We start from the raw sequence: 16,037 nt of genomic DNA, 5'->3' as shown, positions 1-16,037 counted from the left end.
TTCTGACTGGACACAGACATTTTTAAAAAGTTAAGGTGGTAAGCTGAGATTTGTATCAACATCTAAAATAAGTGTATACACACCATTGTAAAGCTATTATACTCCAATAAAGATGTAAAAAAAAATAAAATAAATAAAATAAGTGTATAGTTTTAAGTTATATAGAAAATATAACATGATTATGCAACACACAAATTTTACTAACCAGATCTTATTGCTTTTGGGGATTTTGTTTTGTTTTTAAATAACAGAAGCTTATGTCTCAACCAAGAGATCATTTTGATCAGTGGTTCCTAAATGCCTGTCCATGCACTAACTGCATCAGATCCACCTAGCAGCTCTACAAAGACCAGGATTCACAGGTGCTGACCCCAGAGATTCTGGTTCAGTAGATTCAAAATGAGACCCAGAATCTGTATTTAAAAACAAACTGTCCCAGGAAATGTAAATTAATAACCACAATATGATACCATTTTATTTCTCAATAGATTTATAATAAAGTAGAGGATTAATAAATACAAATATTGGTAAGGGTGAAGAATCAGGTAATATGGCCATATTTTATTAAAACTTAAATGTGTATGCTCTTTATCCCACTTTTGGAAATGTATGATAGTTATAGATGTAATAGAACTACATGAGTATTTATTTCTGCATTGCTAGCTTGTGCACACACATGCACCAAAACAACCTTTGCATGAACTATGGTGCCTCTATATTATGTATACCATGTAGCTAATAAAATGAATAAGGCACACTGGTATGTACAAATGTTAATTTGGAAGGATGTCTATGATATACTACGTGAAAAAGCAAGTTTTCAGCTAATATTTATCATCCAATACCATTCTTATAAAATAAACTGGAAGTGTATTTGAGCACATTTAAACAAAGAAAAATTATAGAAGAACACATGGTGTGTCATTAAGTGTGGGTATACCACTGGGGTGTTACTTCAGGGAAAAAGAAGAAATTTTTCTTCAGACTCCTCTATATTGTTTGAATTATTATAATGAGCAATAATTAAAAGGATATAGAATGAGGGGGAAAATAAAGTGGTACTTGGAGAAATACCACAAATACAAATAAAGCACTTATTGAGTCTGGTATGCAACAATGTTAGGGAATTGCTGACTCACACCAGCTCCCTTTCAAGATGAGGTTCCTCTATGATTACTCATTCACTCGTTCACTCATTTGCTTAATATTTCTGAGCACTCACATCGAGGTATTGGAAATTTAAGAAGTGAAAAGAAATGTTTTGTGATTGAATAAAGTCTGGCTCAGGTATTCAGGTATAATCTTACAAAAAGAGTAAAAGCCTATAGGGTCAACTTCCCATTCTATTTGTGAACCTCATATATTTGGATTCCAGTACCTCTGGTATCACGATAGAATGGGAACACAATGTCTGTGGTAATGTGGAATGAATACATATAAGAATCTTGAGTGTAAAAGTAACGAGAGTACAACATAGACTATTGGTTTCCCCTTCCTTTCTAAGTTAATCACAGATGTTTATAGGACATAGCCTTATGTGTGTTTGGTCTCATTGCATTACTTCTGGTACAACGTTGGTAAATTAATGAATCAGTAACAATTCAGAATATTCACTCAGGAGGCAACGGTATCCTAAAAAATACTCTTTACCTAGGAAACTTGAATAGTAGTAGAGATAACCCAGGCAGGGCTGCTGAGAAAGCCCTTTGTGCTGTTTTAATGGGGACCATCCAGCATTGAGTCACAGTGGATCTGACACTCAGAGCTCTCGGGTTCTCAAGCATTTTCATCAGGAAGTGTAGGCCACGTCCAAAAAAAATAGACTTACACTTTTGCTCCATCTCAGCCTCCTATCGAGAAAAGCAAACACAGATGATTTTCCATTTCAAGTTCAAATACAGAATGGATGGCTTTTTGTTTTGCTTGACTGGAGTAGTTAATGAGAGTTCAGACACTGGCAGCTGGCCAGACATAAATCAGTTGTGATCACATTGTCGTATGAACCCAGAAAAAGAAATAGAAAAGAGGGAAGGGGTAGAGCCAGAAAAACTGTACGTTTGGGAAAGGCTTGACAGTGATCACTGGTATTTCAAGGTCCGGCACACATTGCTTTTCTACAGAGAATGGCTAGTCCAGAGAGAAAAGGGACATTTGGAGGCAAGATATGTGTTGCTTCACTCCTCTGCAACTAGACTCTATAATAAAGTGTTTGCATCAGAGGAAGGCTGACAACACATTTTAGCGCTTTCACAGTTCTAACTTAATCATGGCAGGAAGGTTTCCTGCTACTGAGAGAACAAGTTGCGTCACTAGGAACATCTGACTCCAGGATCCAGTGTCAATCACTCTGCCTAAGGTCATTAAAAAATACTAGGGTGTCACCTTACAACATAAAGCCTTTGCCCAAGCGACAATTAAGAGGTAACACATAGCATGATAAATAATTGAACAGGTGGATTAGAGAAATGTCTTTCCTGTGCAAAATGAGACGGGTGATTGTTAGTCATAAATCCAGCTTCTTTGGCCATATTGCTCCACAACCCGGGTTTCTAACCAGTCAGACTGCTCTATTTTTTTCAGTTTGCCTTTTTTGGTGGTTCAAGGAGTCTCTGGCCTCATGGAATCAGACAAGCTGTAAAGAAAGGCAGCACCTCAGGAGAAGTTCCCGAGAGCAGCTTTCAAGGGACGCCTGCCGGTGACAGGTTGCAGGGACTTGCCCACTGGGTGGAATAATATTTGGATGTGGTTTGTGCAGGACGAAGTCTGCTGTGGATCAAGTGGATTTAAGAAATGCCCTGTTTGACTTGCTGGTGCCAAAACACCTGTGAAGTACAACCTGAACGTCACCTTTCATACAGGGTCTCACATTTGAGTTTTTAGCTTGCTTTCACCCCAGACCAATAACAGAGTTTAATTCTCCCAAAAGGGGACACAGGGTGCTGATTTACCGTGCCTTTCACAGCAGTCCAAACAGGTTTGCTTATTCATATCCTGGAAATATTTAACACCAGAAAATTCCTGAATCCTTGACTTGGTAACTGCCCATCAATAGATGTTTTCCCAATAGAGGAAAAAGAAGAGGGAGAGAGAAGGAATGAGGAAAGAGAAAAAGAACACGGTGACTTTTACAAACAAGCCACCATCCTAGTTTCTATTTGCAGTCCAGCGGCAGTATTAGCAGTTCTCGGTAAAAATATAACCCTTGAACTTGGAACTGCTGCTACCACGGCATATTTTTAAATGGTTACGAAAGGGGTCTGAGCACTCAGACTGGCAACACGCACAGTTACTGGGCCACACGGTGGATAGTATTTGAGATTCACCAAGCAGACAGACCCCTGTTTCACCAGCTAGGTCAGGTAAAGAAGACAAGTTGGGACAAAAAGAAAGGCAGACGTAGCAGATTCCCCATCTTCTAAAACAGAAACGTTAACCACGCTAGAATTGTGCAGAGGCAGAATGTGAGGACAAAATAGATTTTTTTAAAGAAAAAAGGTTACGAGGGAAATTTCAAACATATACTAAAACAAGAGAAAAATGGCATAATGAACCCCCAGGTACCCATCAGCCAGCTTCAACAATCATCAACTCACAGTCTGTTTTGGTTCATTTGTACTCTCCCCCAACTCCCATTTACCACCAGATTATTTTGGAGTAAATCCCAGACAACATGCAATAGATGATTTAAAAGGCAAACTTTTATAAGGTTTGTGACTTGGTTAGTTAGTGAAGTTAAATGCTGTAGAAGACCAATTAGGATAATTCATTTTGAATAGATATTCTAAGAAAAGTTTAGACAAACTTTCCCTGAACTTCCATACTAACTAAAAATTGGCTTCACATTAGTTATGTAAAACTTTGCTTAGGGGTGCTGTCTGATGGCAGGTGAACAGCAGACCTATATGCAGATAAACAGCAGACCTATATGGTCTTGCAGGAGGTGTAGCTTAGGAGAAATAAGGGTGGAGTGTAATTGAGAAGGGTGCTGACCCCAGGAAAGGGTGCAAAATGCAGTTTGAGATTACAGGGGGCATGGAGGGGCACGGAGATCAGAGAGTCTTTGCCAGTAACTACGTGGTCTGTAGCCAAAGCTGTTCTTTGATCTTCATCCTTCAGACCTTATTATTAATCTCCCCAGAGGGTAGCCCTCTCCCTCCTCACACACCCAATCCAATCCGGAATCACAAAAGGGCAAGGAAGGTTGCGGGTGAGCATCTGAACATATTAACTTCCCTGGGCTGCTCTGTAGCTCTGCCTTCTAGCCTTTACTTCCTCATCTGTGTAAAGCAGAGAAGTGCGAGCAAGACACTCAAAACACAATGGAAGTCCATTTGCAGTGTGTGTAGTATATGCAAGTACAGATTTAGCAAAGATAAAATTACAATGTTGTTTAAGAAGTTTTTGTTGTAATTGTGTATGGATTAATCAATTCCAGGGTTAATCCTTTGCAACATCTCACCTCCCCCATACATTTAATTGTATCTGGATAAATGAAAACTAATTTATATGTATACATATTTCTAAGTTATATATAACTAAGTTATATATATTTTCACAGTTGCATACATTCAATTCAATGGAGTTTTAAGCTCCTGCTATATAAAAAGCACTGTTGTAAATGCTGGGGGCAATAAAAAGTTGAATAATAAATGATCATAGGGCTCAAGGAGGTAGCAATGTAACAGGATTCTTAAGGCAAGTATCTACGTGGCCATAATGCTACAATAAGAAAAATACAAGAAAAGGAAACAAATGTGAGTGACAAAAAATGTTATTAGCAGAAGGTGATGAAGATGCAAAGAAGGGACCTGTCACTAATTGATGGAAATGGAGAAATGAATCCTAAAAGGTGTCTTGGAAGAAGTGCCGTTGACATGGGCCTTGAAGCTGGGGCAGGAGTTCAGTTAGTGAAATTGGAGTTTAGGGGAAGAAAGCATTTCAGGAAGAAAGAAATGTGAAAAAAAAGGGAAATATAGTACAAGTGGAACGTATTCAGGGAAATGCACACAGGCCACATTGGCAGAGTAGAACAGGATATAACAGGCAAGTTGATTGCATCAAGGCAGGTAGCAGAGAACTTCAGAGGGAGTTAAATGCACAAAGCCTGAAGCAAGATTACTTGATCCTAGCTCCGACCCTGAGCTGAGTGATCTTGGATAAATCACTGAGACCTTAACCTTCAAGGTCTTTGTCTATAAAATCAGGATATGAACAGTGCCCATCTCTGCCTATTGTTGTTTCATTACCTTATCTGTGCAGCATGATGAGGTTTCCTGGCTGGTGCAGGAGAGGCAAGGCCACTGCAGTTCACAGTTGTGTTGGGGATCCTTCCACCTACCACCCCAGACATGAGCTGATCCAGACAGGTTTGAAGCCTGGAACCGCTCTAGAGAAGGAGGAGATTCTTCTGGAAGATGGCTTTTTGGTTGCTGGCAGGACAGCAGAGCTTTGCCTGGATGGAAAGCATGTTCACAATCCCAGGGAGGCCCAGCCAGCAGCAGTGTTTGTGTTGACTTTGCTGGGAGGGCCACCTGCAGGTTACTGGCTGGAGAGGGACCCATGTTCTGAGAGCAATGTCGGGATCGTCCCCTTTTCAGTTATTTTGCCTTATGACACAATCAGCTCTGTCTTCAGTACACTCCCAGCCCCAGAACCTGGAGCGCTTTCCAGTTGAAAAAGTCTCAAATGTGGAAAGAAAAAGGGGGGTTGGGGGGTGGAGGGTGTGTGAGAGGTAATGGGAGCTGACAGCACTGGGATGGATGGGTCACCTCTCTGCTCTGTCCCCTTTCCAGGGTTATAAGATCCTTTCCTCCTGGAAGGGGTGGAGTGGGAGCTGATGTCAATTTAGTGGTCTCAACTGGATGTCTCTCCCTTCCTGGAAGGCCTGGTGACATCTCTCCTACCATTGTGATTATCAAGAAAGAATTCACAAGGATGATTATCTAATCAGGGAATTAGCCTTGGTTCATGCGGCAAGCATGAGGAGACTCAAAAAATCTAACAGAAAAAAAGTCCGTATCAGGAAATAGCACCAGTAGTCATACCCTGACTGATTATTACACACACACACTATTAAGATTTGGGGCAATTATTTGTAAACAATCATCCAGTATAATTTGCAGATATTTATCTTGAGCACCTACTCCACTTTAAGCTGCCAATTTCTCCTACTTGATTTCTTCCCTTCCAGTCACTGTACTAATTTCTCGGTTATGGTCTAGGGGCCATTTGATTCCAAATTCCCTGTGGTGCTTGTTAAAAGTTTAGATTTCTGAGCACCACCTTAGATCTATGGCATCAGAATCTACAGGGAGTGAAACCAAGGAATCTGAATTCAAAATATTTTTATTAAGAAAATTTCAAACATATTCAAAAAGTAAACAGAAAGATATAATGAAACACCTGCCATGGATTTGTCACCAGCTTTAATTATTATCAACTCCTGGCCAATATTATTTGATGAATATCCTCTCCCCAAATTATTCTGAAGCAAGTCCCAGATATCATATCATTTCATCTGAAAATATTTCTATCTCTAAATAATAAAGACTTTTTAAAACTTTAAATACAAATATTATTTCTTTAAAAATTAAAAATATTTTTTATACCAAACATCTAGTCAGTATTCAAATTTCCCATGTTGCCTCACAATTTTCTGAATCAAAATCTGAGTAACTTTCCTGCATTTCTATTGGCTAATACATCACTTAGCTCTTTTTTTCTTTATCACTCTTTTCCCCCTCTGCTTCTTATTTGTTGAAGAAATTGGGTTGTTTGTCCTGTAGAGTTTCCCAGAGTCTGTATTTTGTTAGTTATATCTTTGTGCTATCATTTAATATGTTCTTTGACCCCTGTATTGTCTTTAATTGATATAATAATGTTATATAATAATTAAATTTACAATTTATTATGTACTTTACTTACAATTATATAATAATTAATAATAATTTCCTTATTACCATTGAAATGTAAAACCTTGATCAGATTTGGATGTGATGTTTTTGTCGAGAATACTTCCTAGGTGGTGTGAAGTATCGAATACCTCCATCTGGGGGCACTGCATGTCTGGTTGTGTTTTTATAATATTAGTAGCTATTAATGAACATTGCTCAGTTCCATTAACTCATTGGGGACTCCAGTTCTTTATTTTTAAAGCAATTCAAGTAAATTTTACACACCTTTAAACTCAAGGGTTTTGCTTTAGTCCTTTTTCCATTCTGCTTGCACAATTACCTTACCTTACCTTATTTGCCCTGTAATAAACTCTTCTAATAACAGATTGAGGTCAGCAAAACAACCCTTTGTCATGTGGGAAGACCACATTAGTGTTGTATTTATCATTACTTTTTAAACTTAAATATGAAATTAATATGATCAATACTTCATATATGAATCCATGAAAATACTGAATAAGATTTGTAATTAGGTGCACATATATTTGGGGAGTAACTCAAAAAAATTTGATGGTATGCATGATCCAGAAGGTTGGGACACTGTAGCCTAAACAATGGAGCTCGCATCATTGAGCTTGTCAGATAAGTACCATTCCCCCAGCTTTATTTCCCACCACTGTCCGTTCCCTCACATCCTGTGTCGTAGAGACACTGGACTTCAGCCACTGCTCAGTATTTCGTGTTCTTTCACACCTCATCGTCAATGCATGTGCTTGCTCTGTGCCTGTATTGCCCTTCTTCCAGTTCAACACCTGACAAGTCCCTCTCTATTGAAGCTTAGCACAAGTAAGAACTTTTCCCTTCAAGCCCTAATGAACATAGTGCATATCTTCATTCTGGCTTTTATCTTTTGGCAATATAATTGTTCTTTACATGTTTGTCTTTCACTAAGAATGACATCAACATGAGCAGAGGGGCTGTGTTTTTTGGCTCTATATATTTTGTCTCTGTGTATTCTTCTCTGTATTCCTAGCCCAGGATCTGGCACATAGGGTATATACTTAGAACATGTTAAGGATGATGAAGAAAGGTAAGATTTGAGCTTGATATGGAAAAGCAGAGAGAAGTAAGGCACAGCAAAGAGATAATTGTGAAAACAACAAGGTACATTGGGGGATAGATAAGTTAGGATTCTTGAGGTTTAAAGCAACAGAAACTAGCTCTGTCTGTAAGAAGGACAATGGAAATGTATTGGAATAACATCAGTGGCTTACAGAATCATCAGAAAGCTGGAGGACCAGGCTTAGAAAAAGATAGGAAGCAAACATACTTCCCCAAAGCCTAGAAGCAAGCAGCGCAATGGTCTTTCAGCCAGAAGAATCTAGCCAGGATGCTGCTACAACTGCCACAGGACTCAGCCAATGCCACCACCACCACTGTAAGTGAATTCCAACGCTTATCTATCTTTGCACCACTCACTTAGTAGTCATTCTCTTGGATGGGAGCATCTGATTGGCTAAGGCTAAGTCCGTGCTCATACAATGGGAGCAAGGAGGGAAGAGATGGTGCATTTGACCTTGTCTCCCACCAGGAATAACATAATGGGAGGATTCTCCCCCAGATAAGAAGGTAAGGTGGTTGAATTGTGGGATAGCCAAAAATAAAAGTACACTTTACTTTAAAAATAAGTAAATTACATTGACATTAAGGCAAAGAATTCATCTAGGGGAATGATGAGAGATAAGTCTAGAAAGATAGGTAGGAAACAAGGAGTATAGTTCCTCACTAAATATCTAGGCAAAATAATTTAGTATTTATGCTGTAGACAATGGAAGAGCTCCTGAGGTTTATCTCTAGAGGAGTAATATTATTAAAGGAATTATTTGGATGATTAAGGTGATCCCTTTTGGAATGCTGGATTAGACAGGAAGACACTGAAGGAAGGGAGATCAGTTAATGAGTATTTGCAATAGTTGAGGTTCCAGAGATTAGTCATTAATCCACAGTCTAGAAAAGTTGAGTTGGAGCCTCAAATATCAAAGATAAAAGCAGATACTAAGCCTGGATCAAGAGCCAAGCACTACAGACCAGAAAAAAAAAAAGTAAAGGGGAGACAGGAGACCAGACTTAGAAAGTCTCCAAGGAATTTTGCTAAGTGGACTGCTGCTCTCTGCACCTGTTGTTTCTTATTTAGACACAAGTACTTCTACTCCTATCTGGGGATACCTTGAAGGCATCTCATGGCCTCTACCAGGTATTAGTGGAGATTGGGATAAGGGCTGGGTAGGAAAATGTGATGAATGATAGACTGATGGTATTACTAACAAAAATGTGGAGGGAAATGTGAAGGACAGGTCTGATGGAAAATGGTAACTTCCATTAGTCTAGGTACATAGAGTTTTGGGTACTAGAAAAGCTTGATGTAGAAATATCTGCAGGAAATTGGAAAAGCAAGTTCACATCTCAAGAAGTGGTTTGGGGTGTGGGATGGTTGGCCCTTCTGGTTCATTCCTTCGCTCTGATTCTATAGCACTGGGAAGATATACTTAGTGTTTAACCATGGAAGCAACAGTGAAGTCAGTCATTTAGATACTGGTTAGTACTATGGAATACATACATCTTCCCCAAAATGATTCCCTTGAGATCTCTAGGACATCTTGTGAAGTCTGAAGCTAGCTCCCCCAGCAGCCATGCTGATTTGGGGGGAACTTTCTAAGGACTTCTGCAAATGCCTCATTTGCAGAATGTTGCCTAGGCTCATATCAGGAACAGATGGTGATTATTTAACATACAAGGAGATGCCCACAGATTGTTCTTTTACCCAAAGTCACCTTTCCTGACTACCAACTTACCAACTTCATTAGCAGATTTTCTGCCTTAAAATCTGGTGGGCCAGGCCCATGCCATTCTGTCTCAGCTTACACAGAATCAGAAAGAGTACAACTCTCCTTCCACCAACATTGGTGCATTTTCCTGTGTCTCCTTCCTGTGTGTTGTCATGTATTTGCACACACCTCCACCTCAATGCTAGCTACACCATATTACAATTTACCCACTTGTGTGTCTGTCTTTCTTGCTTGCCTGTGAGCTCCAGGAAGGCAGGGACTTACTTATATGTACATTCCCTCTCTTCTCTTTTCCCTCTCAGTATAGTGGAAGGCAGAAATTAGGTACTCAATGAATTCTCAGTTGAATGGACCTTATATAACTGCCTCAGGGTTGCTTTAAACTGCTCATCCTGAGGCAACAGGCAAGAAGCATTTACATCGTTATTTGTCCTATTAGTTCTGTTTTACTTGGGAAAAAAGTCATAAGCACATTGAAAGATCAGACACTTTTACAACCTCTGTTGTTTAAAAGGAATAATTTATCTCTCTAATTTTAATCTGGCTCTCTACATCCCTCTGAATGGCCTATTAAAAGCTGTGCTCTGTTTTTGCTTTTCCCATCATCTTCCACAGTCAGATTGCTAATCTCCCTGAGACCTTTCTTGCTAGAACGGTCTGAGGCCCTCATGCTCCCTGACCCCACGCTCCCAGGGGCACTGCTCTTCCTTCCATTCCTCAACCTCAGACCCTCGGCTGGGAGTGGAGGCTTGTGTTAAGCACCTTTGTTCTTTACAGGGCCTTGGAAACACTTCGAACCCTGGAGCCTGAGAGGGGAGTTGCTTATACCAGCTGAAACAATCACAGGATCCAGACTGGAGACAGAGGGAAAAAAAAAAAAGAAAAAAAAACCTCTGCCCCCATTCAGCGGGCTCTCCATTCAGCCTGCGGTGGTGCAGGGTGGCTTGGTTTGTGAATCCAGTTAGCAGCAGCATTCCTGGAAAACTGGCCCATTGCTGAGCTTTCTCGTGAACTTCATCCACCTGTCATGCTGGGCCTTGGAGGGGAGCCAGGACAGGCAGGAAATAATAGGCTGCAGGATACCGGTGTGTGTCAGTGGCCCCGACCCTCCCATTCCTGAACACAGATGAGCCAGAAGCCTGGGAGGTGTCACCGTGCTGAGGATGGGCTCAGGAGGCCACAGAAAGACTGGCAGAGGGCAGGGGAGGCCCAGAAGGCATGACGGAGCTTTCGACTCACAGTGGGCCCCTCTTCAGGACTGCGGAATCATCTCTGCAGGGAAATGGCTCTGGCTCTTGCTCAGACACATCCCTTTGTTCTCATTGACCTCATCCTGCATGCATCAGGCCCAAAGGAGAATGTCTGGGTCCTTCCCATCTCCACATCCCCCCTCCCCTTGGCCTCTCTAGTTGGTCAGAGAATGGGCTACAATGACATCAACTGGCTAGAATTACATAAAACTTCCCTTTTCAACTCCCAGACTCCTGGATTCATACTTTGTTTTGTTTTTAATTTCCAAATGATTTCCCTTTGTCCAGCTGGGTTTCCCCACTCCCCACCCCTATCTCCGTCAATTTTAATTTCCTATTTTCCATTAGCAGGTTTCAGGCAACGAGGTGGAAGAAACATGGGTTCTCAAGGAACTCTAACTCATGAAGACAACCGACACTGGGAAAATTGAAATATTTTACTCTAGAAGCAAAGAACTCTTAGGTGTCTGGTGGGGTGGTATTAACTCAGCGTCAAGCCTGTTGTTCTGGGAAGAAAGAGGTTTCAGATGTTTCCTCCTCCTCGTAAGCCTTCTTACAGCCAATTCCACTGTGGGTGATGAAGGTGGGGAAAATGGGCATTTACCTGTGCTTCTGGATTCTGAGGATGAACCACCTACAGGTGCCGTTCATAGATTTGAAATTAGCAAGATCACAGGCCAGAGTGTCTCAAATTCTAATGTGTCTGTGAATCACCAGGGGATCTTGTTAAGATGTTGCAGGTTGAGGTAGGGGCTGAGAGTCTGCATTTCTAATTGGCTCCCAGTCTATATAGATGCAGCTGGTTCTCAGGCCACAATTTGAGTAGCTAGGCTACATTTACCTTGCTACTCAAAGTGTGGCATTTTGCTTACCTGGCAGTTTGCTTTTTGGAGATTTATCCCAAAGGAACATGGATAATAAAGCTGTACCGGGGCAGGAAGTAAGATTGTGTGATGGAAAGAGGACTAATTGGGAGCAAAGAAACCAGTGTCATGTTCCAAGTTATGCAACAAGCTAACTGGGTTCATTTGAATAAGCTATAACCTCTCTGAGCTCCAAGGAAGTGGTTAAACTAGGTTGGCGAGTTCCCAGACGTTTCATATGGGACGTGTGTTTGGAAAGCTCTCTCAAACAACAGAATAACCCATGTGGTCCTATCATAGACAAACGGATGATTTCCATTTATCCTTTTGAAAATTTAGAAAATGCACCAGGGCATAAACAGGAACACCTGTTTGGCAACCTCTGGATTTGATGGTGTCCAATCTCCCTTGTTAAACTGACATCCTATGATCCCAGTAACAAGCATAAAAGGGAAAGAGGGATGGATTTTCATTGTGTATGAAGTATAAACTTCTATCGGCAAAAGTTAGTTTAATCCTTGATACGTTATTGGGAAGGTTTAATGCTGGATACATTATTGAGGGAAAACATTGACTCACTTTACCTAAAAATCATTAGGAAAGAATAGGAAAGTATCCCAACCTAGGCTGTTGAAAAGGTGTTTCTGCCAAAAAGCAAGAGAAGTGACTGTGTGATTGTAAATGTTCTGAGCGGCACCTGCTTTGTGTTTCTCAGTTAGAGACCCAGCAGGAGACAGGGGGCACACTCAAATCAAGATGATTCGAGGAAGATACATAAAGGGACTATTTTCAAAGGTATGGGTGGACTTCCTCAGGGATAGTAGCCATCCAAGGCTAAAAGGTATGGAAGAAGAGGCAGTCATGAAATCCTAGAAGGAGAAACATTTGTAGAGATGGCCAACTTGAGCAGAGCTGTGGCCGGCTGGAAGCAACTTGCAGGAATGGAGGTGGGAAATAATACCAGGACCTCACTCTCTTCCTTCCCTCTAATCTCCTGAAAGCACGTCCCAGTGACCACACCCATGGAAGCCAGAGGGGTTCCTGAAGTCAATTCCTGGGGCAGAGAAAAGAGCGAGTAGGGAGGTAGGGTCGGAGAGTGGGTCTCAAGGAGCAACTGGAAGGTGTTAGACACACTCATAAAGTTCCTTGTACACAAATGTTTGATCGTACAAGATATTCTGTTTATTTCAGCTCAGTTTTGCCTTTAAGTTGAGCTACCAAGGCCAGAAATATGGTCCAACTCTGTATCCCTTCCAAATTTATTTTGAGGAATTCTAAAAAAGTTTGGTCCAAAAAGATAATGCTTAATAGTATCCCAACAATTTTCCCATCTATTCTATTATTTATCCTTCTCATTGTTTTAATAAATGATATTTACACACTAGACATATCTTCTTAGTTTATGTTATCTTCTCATTGATAAACTAACAAAATTTTCGCAAACGTTTCTTATCAATGTCATATAAGGTCATCATTTGAAATTTGCCTTTTTTGGTTTCTCTTGTTTCTCCCCCTACATAGTGTTTTCTCTTTCCTTATGATTTTACTTTTCTAATTAGTTATTCTTTTCTTTTTTCATGTTAATAGGTTTTAGTATTTCTGCTGTCTTAGGTAAACTTATGGACTACTTAGGCATACTTATACTCTGGATATAAGTTATTTGTCAGATATTTGGACTCCAAATAACTCCCTTGTGTCTTTTGATGAAAACAACTTCTTAATTTTAATAAAGCCCATTTGTCACTATATAAAAACTTTTGTGACCAGTTTAAGAACTCTTCATCATTAAAAATCATGGAAATATTTTTCTATTTTCTGCAAACTCTACTAGTTTACCCTTCACACTGAAGTCCATGATCCATCTAACATTTCTGTTATATATTGTGTAAGATAACAGTTCTTTTTGTAAAAAATATATGGATATTCAGTTGATCCTTCTCTACTCACGCAATTAGCAATTCTTCCTCCCACAGTAGTGAATTCACACCTTTGTCATGAACTAGATGACTGCATGTAAGATATGGGTCAACCACTGGATTTTCTATTCTGTTCATTATTTTCTGTCCTTGTTCCCATATCAAGCTCTTCTAATTCCTGTAGCTTTATAATAAGTCTCCATATATATTCTCCAATTTGTTCTTCTTAAAGATTGTCTTAGTTCTTGGCCCTTTGCATTTTCAAGTATATTTTTCAATGAGCTTGTCAATTCCACAAAAATATAAGCTGGAAGTCAGATCAGAACTGTATAAAGTCTATAGATTAATCTGGAGAGGAATTGTCACATTACTGTGACATTTGACTCATGATTATCATATATGCTTATATTTATTTAAGTCTTTAAGTCTTTTCTGTGAAGTCCTTTACATGTGTTTTGGTATCAAGATTACACTGCCCTCCACTATAAAACTCTTAGAGGAAAACATAGGCAGCACACTCTATAACATAAATCACTGCAAGATCCTTTTTGACCCACCTCCTAGAGAAATGGAAATAAAAACAAAAATAAACAAATGGGACCTAATGAAACTTAAGAACTTTTGCACAGCAAAGGAAACCATGAACAAGATGAGAAGACAACCCTCAGAATGGGAAAAAATATTTGCAAATGAAGCAACTGACAAAGGATTAATCTCCAAAATATACAAGCAGCTCAGACAGCTCAATATCAAAAAAAAAAAAAAAACAAACAACCCAATCCAAAAATGGGCAGAAGATCTAAATAGACATTTCTCCAAAGAAGATATACAGATGGCCAACAAACACATGAAAGGATGCTCAACATCACTAATCATTAGAGAAATGCAAATCAAAACTACAATGAGGTATCACCTCACATAGGTCAGAATGACCATCATCAAAAAATCTAGAAACAATAAATGCTGGAGAGGGTGTGGAGAAAAGGGTACCCTCTTGTACTGTTGGTGGGAATATAAATTGATATAGCCACTATGGAGAACAGTATGGAGGTTCCTTAAAAAACTAAAAATAGAACTACCATATGACCCAGCAATCCCACTACTGGGCATATACCCTGAGAAAACCATGATTCAAAAAGAGTCATGTACCACGATCTTCATTACAGCTCTATTTACAATAGCCAGCACACGGAAGCAACCTAAGTGTCCATTGACAGATAAATGGATAAAGAAGATGTGGCACATATATACAATGGAATATTACTCAGCCATAAAAAGAAACAAAATTGAGTTATATGTAGTGAGGTGGATGGACTTAGAGTCTGTCCTACAGAGCGAAGTAAGTCAGAAAGAGAAAAACAAATACCATATGCTAACATATATATATGGAATCTAAAAAAAAAAAAATTGCTCTGAAGAACCTAGGGACAGGACAGGAATAAAGACGCTGATGTAGAGAATGGACTTGAGGACATGGGGAGGGGGAAGGGTAAGTTGGGACGAAGTGAGAGAGTGGCATGGACATAAATACACTACCAAATCTGTAAAATAGATAGCTAGTGGGAAGGAGCTTTAGAGCACAGGAAGATCAGCTCAGTGCTTTGTGTCCACCTAGAGAGCTGGTATAGGGAGGGCGGGAGGGATACGCAAGAGGGAGGAGATATGGGGATATATGTATATGTATAGCTGATTCACTTTGTTATACAGCAGAAACTAACACACCATTGTAAAGCAATTATACTCCAATAAAGATGTTAAAAAAAAAAAAAAGATTACACTGTCCTCATTAAATGAGTTGGGAAGTGTTCCCTCTTTATTCACTGAAAAAAATTCTGTTTCTCTCCCACATATTTTTGGTAGTATTTGTGTGAGTACTTTGTCTTTTTTTTTTTCATTCATCTTCAAGTTATGTCTGTTCTACCTGGTGCTATTTGCTGATGGTTCCCAGAGAGTTATTTCAGACTATCAAGAATTTTCCTAGAGTATTCTCTAACACAATACACAAAAATAAACTCAAAGTTGATTAAAGACCTAAATTTAAGGCCAGATACTATAAAACTCTTAGAGGAAAACATAGGCAGAACACTCTTTGAAATAAATTGCAACAATATATTTTTGGATCCACTTCCTAGAGTAATGGAAATAAAAACAAAAATAAACAAATGGGATCTAATGAAACTTACAAGCTTTTGCAGAGCAAAGGAAACCATAAACAAAATGAAAAGACAACCCACAGAATGGGAAAAAATATCCGCAAACAATGCAACTG

Source organism: Balaenoptera musculus, chromosome 20, assembly GCF_009873245.2.
Source record: "Balaenoptera musculus isolate JJ_BM4_2016_0621 chromosome 20, mBalMus1.pri.v3, whole genome shotgun sequence".
In the NCBI taxonomy this organism is placed as follows: Eukaryota; Metazoa; Chordata; class Mammalia; order Artiodactyla; family Balaenopteridae; genus Balaenoptera; species Balaenoptera musculus.
The sequence above is the reverse complement of the archived record's forward strand: the minus strand, read 5'-3'. Positions refer to the sequence as shown.